Source organism: Camelus ferus, chromosome 31 (genome assembly GCF_009834535.1).
Source record: "Camelus ferus isolate YT-003-E chromosome 31, BCGSAC_Cfer_1.0, whole genome shotgun sequence".
NCBI classification, from domain to species: Eukaryota; Metazoa; Chordata; class Mammalia; order Artiodactyla; family Camelidae; genus Camelus; species Camelus ferus.
Genome location: NC_045726.1, coordinates 14,766,261 through 14,787,438, shown reverse-complemented (window position 1 = coordinate 14,787,438; position 21,178 = coordinate 14,766,261).

Here is a 21,178-nt window from a genome sequence, read left to right as displayed (position 1 = left end):
GCTTCATGCCAACGATCTCAGCTCCCCACTCTTGTCTTCACCCATCTCCCAGTTTTATTTTAGGCCTGATGTCACTTGTCCCATTAGCCCTACTGTCAGTTCAAGCTCCCACAAACATTACTTATTCTGTCTCCCTTCCATGTAGCCTGGATGCAGCTACCCCAAGCATCACATGCCAGAGGTACTGAAGTTCTCAGCAGACAGATGCACACTGACCCAGTCCTTGTGCTCCAGTCTTGGGATACACACTGAGCCTAACACAGCTCCGAGGCTCGCCATGACTGTGAGCTCAGAAGGATCGGGGTAGGTGCCGAGGTGAGCTCTGTGGAGTGCACGGTGGAGCACCCTCATTTTCTCTGAAGCATGAGAACAGCATAGGGGACCAGGCATGTCAGCGGGAGGACCTTTTCAGAACAGTGAACAATAGACAATGAGTTCACTTGTACAGAACATTTTTTCATAAGTGAAAAGCTACTGATCTTGCTGGAAGCCAAGACACCGAGACATTTTCTCATCACTGTTTCTGGTGACCAGTTTATTATGGGTTGCCTGGGATAGTCCCAGTTTTAGCTCTGAAAGTCCTGCATCCTGGAAAACACCCCAGTGAGATAGGGTGATTGTTCACCCTCTTGATGCCTCTAAATAGCTGTGTGACATGGATAAAACTACTTTCCTACTCTGTGCTATAAAAGCACCATCTCTAAATTGAGTTGGGAGTAGGACAGTGGATCTGTACTTTTCCCTCCAGACCTGACTTTTTATTGTGGTTGTTCTAGGATCTCCTAGCAACTTACAGACAAGAGGCAGATGCAAAAATTCTATGATGGAAGTGGGTATATGCCCCATGTCTGTGTTAACCTACTCCAGTAATAATGTCTGCCAAGTGCCGAGAGCCACAGTGGGCCACTGTATTATGTGGCCCATGTTCACAGTTCCCTTCAATTTCCATGACATCCCTGGGACCTAGGCATTACTGTCATCACTTCACTGATGTACAGGGAAATAGAGGCTCAGAGAGTTCCAGCACCGGGCCCAGTACAACACAGTTAGTCAACAAAAGACCAGCCTTCAGCCCCCAGTCTGCCTATTTCTAAAGCCCCTGCCGTGTTACACCAACTCGCAGCTAATTGCTCTGTGTTTTCATGTCATTGTTTATAAATGAGGCTCTTCCACTTCCCACCTTAAGCCTGTCCCAGAACAAGGTGTTTCCATATGTATCATCTCATCTGGTAACTACCTGACAGGGTTGTCATGTGATCAAGCAAGAGCCTTGAAAAATTAAAAACTTCCTCTAAACCAAAGGGATTGTTATGAATAGTGCCTGAAGAAAACCAGAGTACATCCACAGGGCTGGGACAAGTAGGATACGGCAGGTCTGAGCAAATGCTTCCTCTCTGAAATAAGCTGTCCACAGTTGATGCTCTGCGTGCCACAGCAGACCGGAAGCTCTTCAAAGATGAAAACAGATATGCGGACCAAAGAGAAAGCAAGAGTCAGGGGACCCAACAACCGATTTCCGAGAGTCTGCTCCCATCCGCAAGAGAATTCACTGGAAATGTAAAGATGTGGACGTTTAAACTGTGTTGCCCAGGCTGTTTACACACCTCAAATGGTATGAAATTCTATGCCAGTTCATATTTGACTCTGGAGATTGGACTCTAACCGTTGGAAGGCTGGATAAGCCTGGGTCCAGATGGCAAGAAAAAGAAAACAACCAAACACCAATAACAACAAAAGTCGAGGTAAAAACTGGACTAGAAGAGGTGGGTGAAGAGCCCAGCAGAGGGCTAAAGATGGTCTGGGATGGAGAGGCCCACGCCCGAGCTGTGGACTCCACGAGGATTTTTAGATGTTAAGAGCAGCAGAGAAATGCTTACCCCAGGGACTGCCACTTGAGGTCCTGATGAAAGTTATAGACCTTTGTCCTGGGGAGAAAAATGTACAAAAATTTTAAAAAGTACAAAAATAATAAAATGTACAAAAATAACAAAAATGTACAAAAATAAAAAATTTTTAAGAAATCACATACCCAGAAAGTTCCATAAACCGCAGGGGGTTCACAAACCCAAAGCCTATCCCCAGGACCCATTTTTAAAGGAAGGAAACTTAAGACTCATAAAGATATACTGGCTTCTCCAAGATTAGCAAGCTGGGGGCGGTAGGCTCGAGAGGTTTGCTGTCTCTGGACCAGAACTGTTCCCATGGAGGGAAGCTGGAAGAAATCCCTGTCTTCAAGGCCAGAGTCTGCACCTACTCTGCTCCTTGTAGACACCCTATAACGCTTCTCAACCTTGCTGTCCATACTGGGAGGACCACTGCTGCCCCCGATGTACCCACCAACCCAGGTGTGTGTTTCTGCTGTGGTTCTTCACTACGAAGATGTATTAGGATTCAGGGGAAGGTGAGCTGCCTCCCTGAAGCTCAGAGAGATTTCCCAAGCCCTTGGATGGAGACAGAAAAGGTAGTAACAAGTGACCAAAACAAACTCCAGAAGTGGCACCGGTCTTGATGTGAAACCTACTTTTCCATCGTTTGGGCTTCAAGCACGAATGTCTTCCATGTTCCTGGAGTCCCTCGGGGGGGAGGGCAGCTGGCCCTTTACCCATAGGATGCCTAAGAGCCCTGTCTCCTTCAGCGTCTTGAGGCCAAGGCAGGGAGAATGGGGATGCCTGGGTTGCTGTGCAGGACCCCCGGGGAGGAGGAGGGTAGTCGTAGGGGAATGCAGGTGCTGTTGCCATGAGGGAGTCCACAGCCACAGAGGGGCCCAGTGGGGGTGAGGTCCAGGCGGAAGGTCCCCATCTTTATGCCAGGTGTCCTAGCTTAGCAGGAGCTTCTGAAACCCCTCAACATCTGGCTGATACCCACACAAAAACGCACACAGATGTCACCCAGCTTTGGGGGTGACTGTTAATTTTATTACGGCTGTTAATCCTGATCACACTCACTGGAAAGTTTCACATGCTTCCCACCCTCCGTGCCCAACCCATGCTGCGGCTTCTTCCTCTTGGATGCCTGGCTCTTCCCCCTGTCTCTCCCTTTTCTCTCCCCTCTTCACCTTTTCACACCGCTGCTCAATTAATTTACTTCCAGAAAACAAAATCCACTGTCAGAAGCTTTGGCTTTCGAAGGCCGATTCCCTGCAGTCTCACAACTACTTCTAACAGCAGCATAGCAAGAGGAAGTCATTAGGAAGGAGAGGCAGCGCTCCCCAGCTCCCCGGTGGCCCTTGCACTTCTGTTCTCTGCTGGTGCTGCAGACCGGCTGTGAGCAGGGGGAGGCACGGGCGGAGAGGCCAGAGAGGGAGGAGGGGAAAGGCTCTGGCCTGGGGAATGGTGTGTGTACCTGGGGGAGCAGGAGCTCCAAGGTCTGGATTCCAGATTCCAGAGAAACAGCTGCAACCACCAGGAAAGCCTGCACATCCCTGTTGGACCCCTCTCTCTTAACCCAAGCTTGCATCTCCAGTGGCCAGTGGTTAAAATAGGTAACTGGTTGGTTAGTTGGTTGGTGGGTTGATTGGTTGGTTGGTTGGTTGGTTGATTGGCTGGCTGGTAGTTTAGGTTAGTTGGCTGGCAAGTGGGTTGGTTGGTTGGTTGGTTTTAGGCCAAGACTTATCTGTAAACCTGTAAGTCACAGAGAGGTCACACATCTCTCGCCTCCATGGCCTCTGCTTTTCCATCCTCTGCTTTCTGCTCAACATTTGGTACAAAGGAAAGAAAACCCTTCAAAACATTCCAGCTTACTCACTGCATCACGGACTTTATTACAACATCCGGTGGTTTTCCACAGCCTGGCCTGAGAAGCGGGAGCTGGTGTGACACCTCTCTGGGGAGAGCCCCTGCCCCCTCCCATCCATCAGGCCCCTCGTCCGGTGACTTCTCTTCTCCAGCTCCGTCTTAGGCAATGAGTCTTGCATCTTTTTCCTTTTCCAACTTCATTATCAACTTTTACTTAACCAACAACTAATGTGAGGCTCACTATGTACCAGAGAGTTTCCTCAGCATTTTGTAAAGACTGACTGATTCAGTTCTCATTCCAATCCTCATTTTACAGAGAGGGGAACTGAGACAGGAGTCGTTTGAGTGACACCCGAGGTCACAGAGCCAAGACTAGCAAAGCCAGGATCCGCAGGCAAAGCTGTCTCCCAAATCTGTGCCCTCAACCACGATGTTCCAATGCTGCTCTCCTGCTCTGTGGTCAGAGTCCTCCCCATCCGGGACTCCAGTGTCTTCCCGCCAACCTCCCCGTCTCCTCTCTCCCCTCCCCCAAGCCACGCCATATTTCCTTCCAGAATGTTCTATGTGAAGGTCCATTTCCTCAGGTAGCTTTTGCCTGGACTTCTTGGCTCTGAGATGAACGGTGTAAACCTCCATCTTGCACACCTCTCAGTCTTTTCTTGTCTTCACTCTCTAGTTGTTTTCATTGTGTGAAAGCTCGTCTTCCCCACCCCACCCACCATGTGGCAAACTCTGACGGTTACACCTGGCTGTGGTTGAGGGCAAAGCCGTTAGACCTGCAGGGATGTTTCTATTGTGCCTCAAGGCCTTCCTGCACACCCAGCCCTGGGATCCATCCTCCAGCGGAGTCTGCCACTGAGAATCTATCTAAACCCAATATGCACACACTTCCGAATTTACCCAGCTTGCCTTCATTCTCCGGGTGTCCTCCAGCTCAAACTCCAACTCTCTTGCCTCAGCCTCCCACCCACCTCTGCTTCCAGCAGCTCCTCAGACTTGGCAGTTCTAGGCAGACTTTATCAGTGTCTGACCTTGGCTCTCTCCACACATGAGGCTGAGGGGTGCTCAGCCTGGCCCTACTGGGCTCTGACTTTGTCCCGTTCACATTTGTGGCCTCATTACTGTCACTCAGGTGCCGAGACCTTGAACGGCCCCTCTGTTGCCCGCTTTGCTCAATCGAGGCCGGGTCTCTCCAATTTAAACCTAATTAAAAAACATTCCATCTTCTAGCTTTCACCAGGCATAAGCTACTGTCTGCTTCTCTTCCAAAATCTGCATCTCATTTGCTCCCAGTACTTTCTCCCTTTGGGTCCCTTCAGTTTTTCCGGAGCCTATTAAACCAGCTACGTCTGCCTTATTTATATAAGATTTGGTTACGATATATGCAATTTGCCTCCTTTCATGTCTTGGGCAATTTATTCTTCATCTTCTTCTGCGTGTCACATGCTTTTTATCCTTCTCTGGCATTCTGTTCTTTTTTCCCAGGCTGGGATTTGAGTTTGATATGAATATTGCCACCAGTCATCCTCTATTACTCAGAATTGGTGGAGTGGGAGGAAGAGGGGTCCCCATGTTTCTGATGTGGAAACTGGGTATGTTATTGAATTTGGCCCTCCACAGAGGAGAAGAAATGCAAGCCATGGTCACCAGAGAGTCAGTAATTGGGGAAGCAGGGTAAGGGGATGGAGAGTAACCCTGAGAGAGTTTCAGCTGCAATGCACTGGTTTTTGCATCCCTTTCCACAATGCCTGCCTTAGAAACTGGTACCTCCAGACTCGTAAATGCTGTTGAGTAAATGAAGCAGGGGGAAGGAAGGGAAAGCAAGGGAGGAAGGGATAAAAGTAAGCTTTATGGGATGTTGAGAATAAGCCTCTAGCACTTCCTTGGCTGCCTAGGGAATCAGCCAAGAAAAGTCTAGTTAAAGAGTTGCACCTCTAATCTTCAACTTATGAGTGGTAAGGATCATAACTATTATCATTAGCATCTATATAATCTTACAGTTTCCAATCCACTTTCTCTAATACTTAAATGAGCTCTAGTTAACACTCATCTGATCCTTCCAAGACTAAATAGTTTTGGTTGCCCAGAGCTGGAACATGGCTTTTGGGGGCTCAGATGCCCGGACTCCTGAACAACACAGCTTGAGACAGACTGTGACACACCTGCACTCTGTTCTGTGATTTAGGGTGGCCCAAAGGGCCAGCCAGCCAGCAGACAGACATGGTCAGGACTTAGGTACACTGGAATAGTCAGCCTTGGCTTCAGCAGCGTGGTTACAGGAGCAGAGGAAAGACACCCACATCCTCCACCTTGCTCAGAAATGCTTGAAATGTCTTTGCTGAGAAAACCCTCCTAATCCACCCCAGGAGCTCAGGGTTAAAAAGTAAGCCCTTCCAAATGTGTCACAGATGCTACCATAGTTCATACTAAGCAACAGGATTGAGCTCACATTCTTTTTTGATCCCCGATAAGAGAAAGATAGAAGAGCACTGAAGTCAGTTAGTTGCAGCCAAGAATATGGGCTCCGGGTTGAATCTCACCTAGGTTTGTCCCCTACTGCACCACTTCTTCACTCTGCAAATGTATGCAAATTACTTAGCCTCTCTGGTCCTCAGTTTCTGCATCTGTAAGATGGGGTTGACAATAATGCCTTACTTGTACAGTTTGTTTTGAGGATTAAACTGGAATAATGCCTGTAAATTACCTGTAACAGAACTTGGCACATTGCAAGTGTCTCACAAGTCATGCTGTTGTTAATCTGACTTTTATTAATATCCCAGAAAAGATATGTTCTTATCTAAAAAAGAAGAGAATTTGGAAAAAGTATGCTTAACAGTAATAAAGACAAACTTTACCCATTTCAAAATCTTACATTGGGATATTTTATCAGCTAGTCTCTGCTGCATAACAAAACACCCTAAAACTTAGTATGACAATCTCTTTCTTTTTCTCAGACATCAGCAGAGTGGTTGAGTAAACCAGGCATCTCTGCTTTAAACTGTGGATTGGTTGGACTTGGCTCCTTGCTGTGGTTTGGGCTCAGATCTTCTCCACTTGGATATGTCCTAGGGACTTCAGCTGAGCCAGTGCAGCCACCCGGAAGAAGTAGAAACATACATCACTCTTAAGGACTAGGCTCAGGCTGGCACACTGGCGCTCTGGCCAAAGGCAATCATGAGTCTAGCCCGATGTCAAGGGCTGGAAAATTTACTGCATATCCAACGGGAGTGGACAGGCGTTAGCTACGTGGCAAAGAGTGTAGATGGCGTGGGGGGTGGGGGAAGGAGCAGGACCAATAATTCTGTCCACTGCAAATGGGTCTACCTGTGTCATTCCTTCCTAGGCTCCTCCCAATATTTGTTCTTTATCCATCAGCCTCATAGTTTTCCATCCTCCCCACCTGTAAGCACAGCAGCCACCTATAGACACAGCTGATTTGCAGGCCATCTGGGATGGAAATTAGATTTCTCTCTTTGAAATGTGGGTACCTCCAAGGATCAGGACCACACTCTGGCACTTGACAAAAATCTAGACCATGAGGGGCCCAGCCACCTTGCAGAGTGTTGGCTAGTGAGCCAGTGCCAACACCCATCCCCCAGAGGCCAAGGTTTGGGTGGGCCAGCGGAGGGGCTGGGAGCCCGCACCCACTGTACTCTGAGCTCAGGCAGGAACAGAAGGGACTTACTGCCCTCCCTGAGCTGGACTCACTCCCAAGAAGCAATTAACCCCCAAGAAAGGGCTTGACCCCATTTTGAGGACAAGGTACAGTTAAAAGCTTTGAAAATACACAGCTGATATAAAAATTGTTACCAAAGTGGGTTCTTCAGATTTTAGATAAAGCAATTGCCTGTGAAAGCTTCAGTCAATCCAGTTGAGCTGAATGCAATGAGATGATTTAATGCAGCTGAGATGGAGAGTCAGGAACAGACCCAGGGGAAGGTCAAGGGGATGGGGTGTGTCTGAAGCCCAGGACCCAACTGTGTTTGCCATCAGAAGACAAGAGAGGGCTTGAGGGTGGAGAGAATTGTTCCTCCACTTAAGATTGGTCCCACAGCACACCTGCTTCAAAGGGGCCTGGTCGTGAGCTCTGGGGTGTGTCCTGGCGGTGGTGTCCCTGCACTTCTTCTGACTGACCACACAGCTCTGCTCACACTTGTGTTCCTCAGTGGCGACGAGAACGGAAGCCTGCCTGGTACCCAGCACAGAGCCTGCGTTCAATATAACACTTGTTCAGGGGCTTGAAGAATAAGGCAGATCCTTTTCCTTCAAGAAGCTCAGCAGTTCTTCAAGCAGGCAGACGGGAAGATCAACATTTCAAGTCAGGCTGAGAAGTGTTGTAAGAAAGACCTGCCCTCCATGCCGTGCCATGGGAGACTGGAGGAGAGACCCCTGGCCAGAACAGGATGGGCAGGCCGGGCAGGAAAGACTGATGTGAGTTGCCCGGTTCAGAAGGAGAAATGACAGAAGCAACGTTGAGGACACTTGAGAACTGTAGGTCAGTCTCCGTGCCGGGACGACAGCTGTGTTGGCCAGATGAGAAATGAGACTGGAGGGGTAGGTGGTGACCGGTCCACAAGCACTCAGTTTCAACCACTGGACAGCATGCGCTCCCTCTGAACCATCTGGGGGCAGCTGTCAAGCATATAGTTGCACATGGAGTTCTGGCTTGGAGTAGACCCTTTTTATTTTTTAAGTGTTTGCTAAATATTTATTTGAAATTTTGCTTTTGTGTTTCCAGTTCCGCTACTATGGGGTCTTTGGTCACCCACGTAACTTACAGTAATAGATCACCGTGGCTTCATGCCTTGTCTACTTCCTTTGGGGCTCTGGGATACAGCAAAGACCAACCAACACACAGGGTGAACAAAAACCACTGGACAAGCGTCAAACAGGGGCTGTGCCTGCACGTGGGGCAGAGATTTCCATGCAGGGAAAACAGGATTCAGGGTGCATTTGTGTTGCCCCATCCTCTGTATTGTTCCCACAGAAGGAGCCCATATTTCCAATCACCTTTTCATTTCCCAATCAGCCATCAGGTTCCCCAGGCATTTTTTTTGGCAGAAAGAGTATTTCCAGTTTGGTGTGAGCGACAGTCCAGCAGCAGGGCCACTGTCGCCGTGCAGCAGCTGTGAGTCCCCAGGACCTCCTCTGCCCTGTCCCTTGAACTGGAATTAGATGGAACAAGTCTGCTTGTCCCATTAGACTTGAGCTCCTTGACAGCCTTCGCCAGACACACTACCTGGCCTGTAGTAGAGGTCAGATGAATAACAAAAGTGAAGACCACGGGGGAGGCCAGGTGGACTCCGCCAAGAGAAAACACGGCGGTTCTGAGAGGGTTTTCCTGCTCCCTCAGAGACGGAGGTTAGGGAACGGCTAGTGGGGATGTGTCCAGGATGGGCTTAGAGACAGGAGAGATGAAAATTAGTGGGGAAGTGGAATTCCAGAAACAATGGGAAGGTGAACAAGCTGGCTAGAGAAGCGAGCCTCCCCCAGGGTCTGCTGCACCATCCTGGGGATGGAATAAAAAGAATACCATTTGCCGTGGATGACATAGATGGGTTTCTAAGCTTGAGGCTGGCCAGGAATTGGTTTCTCTGTACATGTAATGCTTCATATTCCTGCTAGGCAGTGGTTTCTGTTCATTTAACTTCCAAATAGAGCCATGTGGTGAGGCTTCTTTTTCGGTAGCTCAGATATCCCCAGGGGTGCTCGGAATGGGGTGGAGATGTGCCAAATGGCAAAACTCCATAAAACTAATTACCTGGGAAATTTTGTGGGGAAAATGCATTGTGATAAAGGTATTCCATGTAGCTTATAAGTCAGGACAAGCCCTGCGCTGATGAGCCACAAATGAAAATATTGGATATGCAATGTCTATTCGGCTGCAGCTGCACAGTCTGAAATCACCTGTGAAATGTGCCCTCAACACATGAGTGCCACCAGCTACGGCAATTAGACCACCAGCCCCACACCTGCTCGGTCCTGAAACACTAGCCTTCTCTTGGTGTGCATTTTGGTTTGGGTTTTGATTTTCCCTTCGGTCCAGAGCTCAGTCAATCATCTTAGTCTCACCTGCAATGTTCCAGTCTGGCTTCTGGCCATTCTGTAATGGAAATCCAGGCAACCCCTGTCCTCCATCACCAACTCTACAAGTTCTCTCTTCCCTCTCCATAGAGATGGGAGTACAGAACAAATTAATGATACAAATACGTTATAATAAGTATACATCTGTGTATTAGCAGTACGATATGACCTATGAACACATACTTACATCAGCCTCCAACATCTCCTCCTGCACCCTCACACTCAGCCAGTGCCCTGACTCTTTAGCTCTCCAGGGAACATGGAAGTAGAAAGAACAGAGGCCTCCCCCAAGCTCCAGCACCACACATACACAGCTGTGGGCATCCAGTCTCTTAGACGTCCTTCTCGTGTTTTGTCCGTGGCTGGTTGTGCTGGAGCTCAGCCTAATGCCCCTACTTACGTGCTGAAGACCCGCCCACTTGCTGACTTGCCATCACTCCAGCATTCTCCCCCTTTCTCTCTTACATCATCAAATTTTTTCCTCTCTACCACATTATTCCCGTAGGTATATGTTAGGCACAGCCTAGGGTGAGTCACCAGTGAGTCGCTGTCTTGGGCAACCCCCACCCTTGTGTGCAGGCAGAACCTGGGACTTGATTCTAGCCCGTAGAGTAGGCCAAAGTAGGGGTGAAAGGTAACAGGTAGCTCCTTGCACTATATTATGCTACTTGGCAAAGCTGAAAGGCTCTGTAGATGTAATTAAGTTCCCTACTCCTGCTGACTTTGCGTCAACCCAGAGGGAGGTTATCCCGCGTGCGCCTGACCTCATCAGAGGGAAGCCCTTTACAAAGGACTCAGGTGTTCTCTGAGCTGAGAGGTTCTCCTGCTGGCCTTGAAGTGAGCTGTCGTGTTGGAAGAGGGAACTGTGATGGGACACAGGGCAAATGATCAGAACAGCGGGTGCCACCTGGTTGCTGAGAGCGGCCCAAGCGGGGAAACAGGTAATTCAATCCTACAGCTTCAAGGAGCTGAGTTCAGCCGACCAGCACGTAAGCTCGGAAGACAACCTCGGGCTCCAGAAAGGAACGAGACCATTTGGTAACCCTAAGTTTGTTTTCTATGTCTGTGAGTCTGTTTCTGTTTTGTAAATAAGTTCAGTCTGTGTCTTTTTTCTTCTGCCCCTGCCTGCACTTACGTATGGGGACATTTGTGTCATTTTTTTTTATTATAAGTGGTATCATGTGATATTTATCTTTCTCTGCACACGAGAAACTAATACATTATGCATCAACTAGACTTCAACTTAAAAATTAAAAAAGAAGTTAAAAAGAAACAAGCCCAGTCATGCCTTGATGGCAGCCCCGTGAGAAACCCTGAGCCGGAGGCACTGGATCCACCACCCCTGCACTTCAGCCCCACAAAAACCATGAGATGGTACAGTGCACACACCATGAGTGTGTGTAAGCTGTGACGTAGCGACAGAGGGCGAATGCAGCCTACAGCACATTACTTCTTCCGCTGAGAAAACCCTACGCTGCCCTCGCTTCTACTCAAGGTACCACCCTTTTCTCTTTTCCCTCTGATGGCAAAAGCCCTTACAAGAGTAGGCTGACTCGTTCTCAGATTTCCTCCCATTCCGTCTGGAACCCACTCCAGTCAGGCTTTCGCTCCCTTCCCTCTTCAGAAACTGCTCTTATCTAAGACACCAATGACCTCTCTGTTGCCAAATCCAGTGGTAAATTTTCAGCTCTCCATTACCAGAGCCATCAGCAGCGTTGGGTACAGCTGATCACTCTCTCCTCATGTCAGTTCTCTTTCCCTTGGCGTCTCTGACCCCACAATTGCCTGCGTTTCCTCCTGTCTTGCTGCCCCTCCTTCCGAGTCTCCTTTTCGTGTTCCCTTTCCCCCCGTCCTGCAAGCGCCGGAACGCCCCCTCCTCGTGCATTACCTTGCACTCTTGAGACTCGCAGTTTCCAACAGCGGCAATGAGTGGATGCCAACTATGTGTCCATCTGAACCTAAACCTGTCACTTGAACTCCAGACACACATATCTGACCACTTACTCATCATCCCGCTTGGAAGTCTAAGAGGTATCTCAAACTCACCTGCAGAAAATGGAGATCCAAGGTCTTGCTACCCAACCCACTCTACCTCTCCTCTGTTTCAGTTCGTGGCAACTCCATCCTTCCAGCAACTCAGTCCCAAAACCCTGGAGTCATTCTTAACCCTCTCTTTAGCTCACACACCATATCCAATCTGTCAGCAAACCCTTCACGCTTTCAAAATCTGTCTAAAATCTGACCATTTTCCACAACTTCTCCTGCTCCCCCATTCTGCCTAAGCCATTAGGTTCCCCCAGGTCATTGCAACAGGTTCCTATGTGGTTCCTCGACATCTGCCCTTGCTCACTGTTGTCTATTCTCAACACACCAGCCAGGATGAACCATCAGAATAGGGTGTCCTACAACACTGTGGCCCTGGACTGGATCCCTTTGCCATAAGGGACATCGCTGGGACGACTGGAGAAACTTGAAAGGGGATCCTGTATGAAGGACATGAGCATTAGTACTATTCATGTGCTTTCTTCCTATAAGTTTGAAATTGTTCCAAAATAGAGAGTCCAAAGGTAATTCATGCAGTCAAGTGAGTTAGAGTGATTTAATCAATGAATATTTAAGACAGGGCCAGGTAGTAAACATTTTTTCGGCTTTGTGGTTGGGTCATATGGAACCTGCTGCTGCCACTCGGCTCTGATATGACAGAGCAGGAAGCAGCCAGAGGAGACATACAAACATGCAGGGGTGGCCAGGTGTGCCCCGTGGTGGGCTCAGACTGCAGTTTGTCGACTCCTGATTTTGAATAATGGGTGTGTCAAAATAGACTTACCATATGACCCTAGTCATCCTGCTCCTGGGCATATATCCAGAAGGAACCCTACTTCAAAAAGACACCTGCACCCCAATGTTCATAGCAGCACTATTTACAATAGCCAAAACATGGAAACAGCCTAAATGTCCATCGACAAATGACTGGATAAAGAAGATGTGGTATATTTATACAATGGAGTACTATTCAGCCATAAAAATGACAACATAACACCATTTGCAGCAACATAGATGTCCCTGGAGAATGTCATTCTAAGTGAAGTCAGCCAGAAAGAGAAGGAAAAACACCATATGAGATCACTCATATGTGGAATCTAAAAAAAAAAGAGAGAACATAAATACTAAACAGAAACAGACTCATAGACATAAAATACAAACTTGTGGTTGCCAAGGGGGTGGTGGGAAGAGACAGTTCAAAATTTGTAGATACTGACAGGCGTATGCAGAATAGATAAACAAGATTATACTGTACAGCACAGGGAAATGTATACAGGATCTTGTGGTAGCTCACAGAGAAAAAAACCATGACAATGAATATATGCATGTTCATGCATAACTGAAAAATTGTGCTCTATACTGGAACTTAACAAAACATTGTAAAATGACTATAACTCAACAAAAAATGTTTTAAAATAAAAAATAAATAAAAAGTTAAAAAAATAAATTGATAATGGGTGTGTCTCTATGGCCCAGTTAGTGAGCATGAAGGTTCTTCATAAAGAAATACTCTGTCTGACATTATAATGGTGGATACATGCCATTATATGTTTGTCCAAACCCACAGAATGTACACCCCAAGAGTTAACCATCATGTGAACTTTGGACTTTGGGTGATGATGATGCGTGAGTGCAGTTCATCGGTTGTAACAAATGGACCACTGGGCCTGGGGAGGAAAGGGGGCAAATCTTGATAATGGGGGAGCTCTATGCATGTGTGGGGTCAGAGGGTATATGAGAAATCTCAGCACCTTCCTCTTCATTTTATTGTAAACCGAAAACTGCCCTTGAAAAATTAAGCTGAAAAAAAAAAAAAAAGATCTTCATAAAATCCAGGCAGCATCTCTTTCTTTTCAGGTCCTGAAATGAGCTTCTCGTGTTCTTTATGATAAAATGTGCTATTCTTGGATAATTTTATATCCCACACCTTTAGAAAAAGATAGAAAGGTTGTTATTTACTCACAATGCTGTGGCTCTTTGAAACCTGTTTGCGTTGAAAGAATTAAGATTTTCTTGCCTCTGCAGGTCCCTGAAATCGTGTATTTAATGGCTCTGCGTCATTCACACACTGCCCCGAACACTGGCTTCCAATAACTCCCAAAGCTGTTTCTGTGATTCATTGATGATGATCACAAAAGCAAATCTACCCAGAGCACACAGGAAAATGTAAACGCTGGTTTGTTTTCTATTATCATGTTAGATTTACCACTTTGAGTTTTAGAGCATCGATGCAAAACAGCACATTTCCAACTGTATCTTTTCCTGAACTTTTGAAGCCATGATGGCTGAATTCCTGTTGTGTGATCTCTTGATCTCTTTGCCTGTTTGCTCTGTCTGGACACACTGCCAGCCCCAGCCTGTCCCCAGGTATGGAAAGAAATCTTGGGTACTAGACGCAGAAATGAACCAGGAAGTTTCCCCAGCCTACACCATCCCATCCCAAGGAAACCATCACAAAATATTAGACAAATTGATCATAACAAACAAACCAACAGCACCATAGGGGCACAGGGAAGGGGCGATCTATTTCTGCCTGGGGATTGGAGATCAGCTGTGTGAATGTAGATGGTGCCTCTAAGTCAGGATGGCCTTTGAATAGCTGAACACGGTCAGCAGAACTTGCAGGCGGCAGGCTTAGTCGTAAGTGCTGTTTGAGAAAAGGGAGTTTGGGAGATGAGACTGGATGGGCAGTGGGGGTCAAAGGGTAGAGGATTCCCAAATACCAGGAACAACCAGGAAGGCTTGGCACTGGATCCTGAAGATGACTGAGAAACCCTGAAAGAGGGAAATAATGTGAGAGCAGGAGAACTGGAGGAAAAGGGGGAGGCAGCAACTTCAAGAGCCAGTGCAGGACAAATTCCAAGCCAAGCCTTCTCCATCTGGCCAGACCTCTTTTGGACACACATTATTCATTCTGCAGGGAAGGAAGGTGAAGTCTAAAAGGACTGTCAACATCAGATAGGATGAGAGCAGAGGATAATAATTGACCAGATATTGGTTGTAAGGAATAAGGGAGAAGGAAGAACCACTACATTAATCACGGAGGGTTTTTGGGTTGGTTTTTTTTTTCTGTATTTTATGATGTTTTGACCTCTTAAAATGCTTACTGGCAAGGGAGGAAACTGCCCCTTCTAGGGGTAGCCAATTCTTAGGAATTGTAAATAACTCCTTGGGAACATGTCTTCCACGTGAGTCTAAACCCCCCACCCCAATTCTTCCTTATCTGACACAGACCTTAGCATAGCACCTAGTAAATACCCTGAATATTAGCCAGTAGTCTGGGAGATGGTACTAGTGAGGGTAGGAGCAGAGGTGTCCCTAACTCTTCCCAAAGCCCACATGCAGTGAGCAATCAATGGTATCCATGTGGGGATGCAGTTTGGTGCAGCCATTATGGAAAACAGTATGAAGATTCCTTAAAACACTAAAAATAGACTTACTCTTTGATCCAGCAATCCCACTCCTGGGCATACATCTGGAGAAAACTCTAATTTGAAAAGATACATGCACCCCAATATTCATAGCAGCACTATTTACAGTAGCCAAGTCATGGAAGCAACCTAAATGTCCATCGACAGATGATGGGATAAAGAAATTGTGATATATTTACACATGGAATACTACTCAGCCATAAAAAAGAATAAAATAACGCCATTTGCAACAACATGGATGGACCTGGAGAATGTCATTCTAAGTGAAGTAAGCCAGAAAGAGAAAGAAAAATACCATATAAGATTACTTATATGTGGAATCTAAAAAAATGGCACAAAGGAACTTATTTACGAAACAGAAACAGACTCACAGACATAGAAAATAAACTTATGATTATCAGTGTGGGGAAAGGATGTGGAGAGATAAACTGGGAGTTAGGGACTTGCAGATACTAACTACTATATATAAAGTAGATAAACAACCAGGTCCCACCGTATAGCACAAGGAACTATATTAAATACCTTGTAATAGCCTATAATGATGAAAAAGAATACGAAAAGGATTATATATATGTATAACTAAGTCACCATGCTCTACACCAGAAATTAACACAACATTATAAACTGAGTATACGTCAACATAAAAAAAAAAACCAGTAAAAAAAAATCCATGTTTTTTTATTACTTTGACAAAAAATAAAATAAAATAAAAACAGAACATGCAAAAAAAAATCATAACATCCATGTGTGGAGCTGCCATTTGTGTTTCTAAAAGCACTGAGCCCTGGGGGCAGGGGGGGTCCCTTTCCAGCTTTCAGTGCAAGGCTTTGTGTCACCCTCCCCGACCCAGGCAGCAGCAGCTCTCAGCCGTGATTCGGCTCTGCATCCTCTCTCCGAATCTGAGTCCGTAGATCCGTTGCCCTAAAAGGCTGCGTTGACAGCATTCATACTGCGGTCAAAGTCCTTGCCTCGTGCTCCTGTTATTTGTTAGAACGTGTAGGTGTCCCTAGGAACCTGGCATTGCGGGCGGAGGCAGCACACCTGGGCCGCAAGCTGCCAGCTGTCAACGAAGCAGCTCTGCACCGGGAAGGGAGCTGGGGACAGGTCTGCCTATGCGGGAGGGGTGAGAAGCACGCCAAGGCTGGCCTGGGCTCCCCTAGGTTCTGTTCATGGCTTTCAGGTCCTGGAAGGTAGGGGCCAGTGGGGAAAAGGGAGGAATGAAGCTGAAAGTTGAGTTATGCGAGCAGAGGGCTGCCAGCAGGGTCCCCCGGGCCTCAGCACAACTGGGGTGTCCGCCCACACTGCTCATTTGAAGGAATAGGGGTTTTGCCCTGAACTTCACCTAGGCCCGCCTGCCCCACCAGCACGCCAGACTTTCTCCCATTCCCCCCGCTCTTCCAGAATGTGTCTGCCTGATTTGCCTTGTCCTCAGCCAGCTGCCTCTCTGGAAAGTTGGCTGCTAAACTAAACTCCTGAACTAACTAGTGCCAAAATTCATTTTAACTAGACACTCCTGGATTCAGTCATGTTCCACTCAAAGGAATGACTTTCTATGATGAAATTTCCAGCTGGAAGCGTGCCAGTCCAGGAGAGACTTGGGAGAAGATTAGCCGTTAAGAATAGCTCAGATCACACGGGGAGAACACTGCTCGTCTCCGCTGTCTGTTCACCCAGCCTTGCTTCCCGCAGGACTGGCATAGCAAGGAAACACTAGTGCTATTTGAGAGAAGGAAAGATGTTTCTGTTTTTAGAGTTTCTTACAAGACGCCCTTCCACCTCCAACCCACATCGAAATCTCAGAGCCATCAGAGAACCACAGGGCTATATAAGGAACGTTTTCAGATGAAGAACCCCAGGTAAGTTTGTGACTTACCCAAGATCACACTGCTCATGAGATGCTTCTGACTCCTGGTGAGGTGTTCTTTCTACTCTGTGTGGAAGACCTCCATCCACCGCCAGCAGGGACTAGAGGAAATGTGAAGATGTCATGCAGGACTTTGTTCCACCCACCCCCTTCTAAAAGTCACTTAGCACAAAATCAAATAGCAAACATTCACTTCTGCCACACTTTTCCAGCTAACTACCATGACTTACGCACTCAGAGTAGCAAGGAAGACAGACAAGACAATTCCAAAAGATTTCTGGGCACCAAGGCAGCTTAAAAGGATGGTGCTCGTAGCTCATCTTTTTCAGGAACTGGAAGAGTCATCCTGACCCACATAAAGCGGAGAACCTGAATGTTACAACCCTGCTTTGAAGAAGAGTGGCCTTGCTTGAGTTCAAAGGGAATGAAAAACTAGCTCAGTTGCCCAGGGTTTTTAAAGAAGAAAAAAGGAAGGGGGAGAAAAAAAAAATTACATTTCGAATGAAATTGGTATCTTCCATCTTCCATTGTCTCGGTTCCTAACCAAAGGAAACAAATGAACCAGGAAGTTTTGAGTTTATATCAAAGGTGTAAGCCTGGAATTCCAAAAATCAACAGCTAACTCGCTTCCCAGTCACTGCAGCTTGGTCCACTCCCCGTGACTCCAGTCCTCACGTGGGAGCCATCTGAGAAAGAAAAACCTTGGTGGTGGAAAACTGTTCCCTGCCTGCTGGAGTCAGAGCCCCGCCCCCCCCCCCATAGGCAGCTACGACCCTCTTCTCTCCCTTCATTCATTCATTCACTCATTTATACATCAACTCCATTGTGCCAGGTGCTTCTACCCTCATCACCTGGGACCTCCTAGGAGCCCCTGCCCCTAGTATGTGGCACACGGCATCTCACGTACATCTTGAAGCAAATCTGCCAGCAAGGCAATATTTTTTCCCAGTTCGCCAGTGAGGATCATAGGGCAATGAAGGACCCCAGCACGTCTTTCTCCTCCAAAACCAGAGTGCTTCCCACATCAGGGTCCATGCCAGCCTGGAGGCAGGTGGCTGGTGGCTTCTACGTCTAGCCGCACCTGACCCACCCGTCTTGCCCCTTCATCTACCTGCCAGTGGAATTCGTTCGTGTGTCTCTCATTCCCATGACACTGTGAGCTCCTTGGAGAGTACTCAATTTTTTTTTAATGAATGTGTCTTTAATGAAATGAAAGACAGGTGGCCAGCTAAGAACGGAGAGGGTAGTCTTCTAGCCCACGCTATCCCACATGTCCAACGCCAGGGGTAGGCTTGGTGACACTGTGTCCACCCAGGAGTCCTCAACATCTGGCATCATTGCCAAAAATGCTTAGTCCCCCACTGTCTTCCTCCCACCAGTCTGGTTCTGTGAATTTCCTTAAGACCTAATATCAGACCAAATTCCAGCAGAATAGATGGCACGCTCCAAGAAGATTTTGACACAGGGCCTATTAGAGGGTGTGGAGAATCAACAAGGGATGGAAGGCACTTTGTTACTGATGTGACCACAACAGCAGGAAGCCAGCATTGCCATGATTCTTAAGGGGACCCGGGGAGGGACCAGTGTAACCTGGACCACGTAAGAGCTGGAGCCTCAGGAAGCAGCCTCCTGGCAGAGGCTGTGTGTAAGAGTGCAGCCACCGAAGGAAGTGCAGACAGGCATGGAGGGACGGAGCCAGGGGAATAAATACCCTGACCTCCCACTTCTCTCTCCATGGCTGAGTGCACCAGAAGCCAGACAGCAGGGGTGCCCAGGTGATGCTCCGCAGGTGAAGTCAGGCTCCGGGACACACAGTGGGCAGAGGAAGACAGAGAGTGGATCCAGGAGGAAGAAGGGGTGGAAAGTAGAGAAAAACCAGCACAGATCCCTACTTTCTAAGGACCCTGAGACATTCCCAAAGGATGCTCCAGACCCGCCTTCTGGGAGACCTAAAGGCACACTCTTACCACCCAGGCCCCTGCGCTGGCTTTCCCCTTGTGCTTCTAAATCAGTGACCTTGACCCCCTGTCTTAATGGACAGAGCAGAAACTGATGGAGAGCAAAGAGCTATTTCCCATCTGAAATGTCTTGAGTCCATTGAATAACTGGGCCAGACATTTATACTCAGAAAAGTGTGATGCTCTGTGGTCCCTGTCTCCTGGGAGAGACCCTGCGCTCGGGGGCCTGGGGAGGTAGGCAGCACCGTGAAGGGGAGGGCACTGGGCGTAGGCCCCCATTAGGGCCATGGTCTGGTCTGCTGCTCTGCACCTGTATGACTCTAACAGTTCGTTCCCCTCTCAGTTGCCCCTCCTGTTGAAAGAGGAGGCGGGCCCAAGTGACCTCCACGGCCCGGCTCTATGGTTCCATGAGCCTCTGAAGGTAGTGTGTCTTAGATGGAGCCAAGAAGGACAGGCAATACTGGGAGAGGCAGAGATGGTGGGGAGGGGTCTCCAGGCATCGGGGCGGGAAGGCGCACAGCCCACAAGGTGGAACAGCAGAGGCATGATTCCAAGTGTGCCTTAAAATCTAACTGGGTAACGGGGAGCCTCTAAGGTGTCAGGGGGAGCAGGGGGCAGAGGGAGGGGACAAGCAGGAGATGATGTGTCCTCGCTGAGTTATGAACCTGTCCACCCCTGAAACCTAAAACTTGTTTTCCTTCACTAGGCTTAACTCAGAGAGTGAGAACTTGGGAAATCAAATAACAGCCAACTCTGGATAGTTAACTCTGGAGTCAGTTGCCCGAGAGTTATATTTCTAAAACACAAATCAGATTGTCACTCTCTTGCTCATAAGCCTCCCACGGTTCCTTTTGCCTACGGGACAAAGTCCAAGCTCCTTAGCCTGACGTGCAATCTCACCCAGTCCCACGTGGCAAGACCGTTCAGCCCTGCGCTAAGCTAAGTACTTGCCGCTAGCCATGTTCACCACTCCCCGCCCCCCAAAAAGCCTCTTCAGGTGCCATTTATGCAAAGGCTGATGCAGTATTTATTAAGTGTCTGCTGTGGGCCAGGCCCTGACGTTAACCAACTGATCAGGACAGATGCAGCACCTCTTTTCTTGGCTCTTAAAGTCTAGAGAGGGGGATGTGTTTTAAACCATAATTGCGCCTGTGATCATTCTGGAAGGAGAAGCACAGGTTACTCTGGGCTCTAACCCTTTCTGGGAGGCCGGGGGAAGCTTCCCTGTAGATGCCGGAAGGATGAGGAGGACAGGCAGGCACGGGAGGGGGTGAGCAGTCAGAGGGAACCGCAGATGTGAAGCCTGGAGGCTGGTCCAGACTCAGTGAGGCCACAGCAGCCTTTCCCGGTGATGTCAGGGGCCTGCACTGCTTGCGACTGGAGGTCTGAGGGCAGTGAAAGGCCCCTGGGGCTGTAAGCATGGGAGTGGCACAATCTCTTTTTACCTAATTCTTACATGGAAAACGGAATGTGAGGGAGAACGAAATTCTTCCTTTTAGCATCTGCTTCCAATCCCTTGCTCCCTGTAGCAAATGTTTGGTTTGTCTTTGCAGAACCTACCTCTTTTATGGGGATTCTCATGGCCCCATCAGGCCAAGTGATCACTCCTTCATCTTCTCCCCAGCCTCACCCCCTAGACTGCGACCTTCTAGTTTAATACGTATTATGTCGTATTGTGAATTCTCATTCTACCAGTCTCCCCCAGTAGATTATCAGAGCAAGCTCTGCACTGTGAATTTTTGTCATTGTTTTCCATTATTTTTCTTTTAAATCTCTGTGCCCTTGAAAGCTAATCGAGATCCTGGAACCCGCCAGACAGCCAATAAATATCTATTAGTTAACTGATTAAGTGAATGAAATACCCTGGTCTCTATGGAACACCTCCTAGGGGTTGACCTCTCTCTGGAGCTGCATCTCCAAAAATATATAGTAATATCTGAATTCCCCTCTCGAAAGCCGAGAGAGATCCTTTCACACTTGGACTGAGAGATTCCCAGCCCAAGGCAGAGCCCACTGACCTGGAGAAAGGGCCTGGTCTTGGCCGGGATGAAGAGAGCAGCTGGG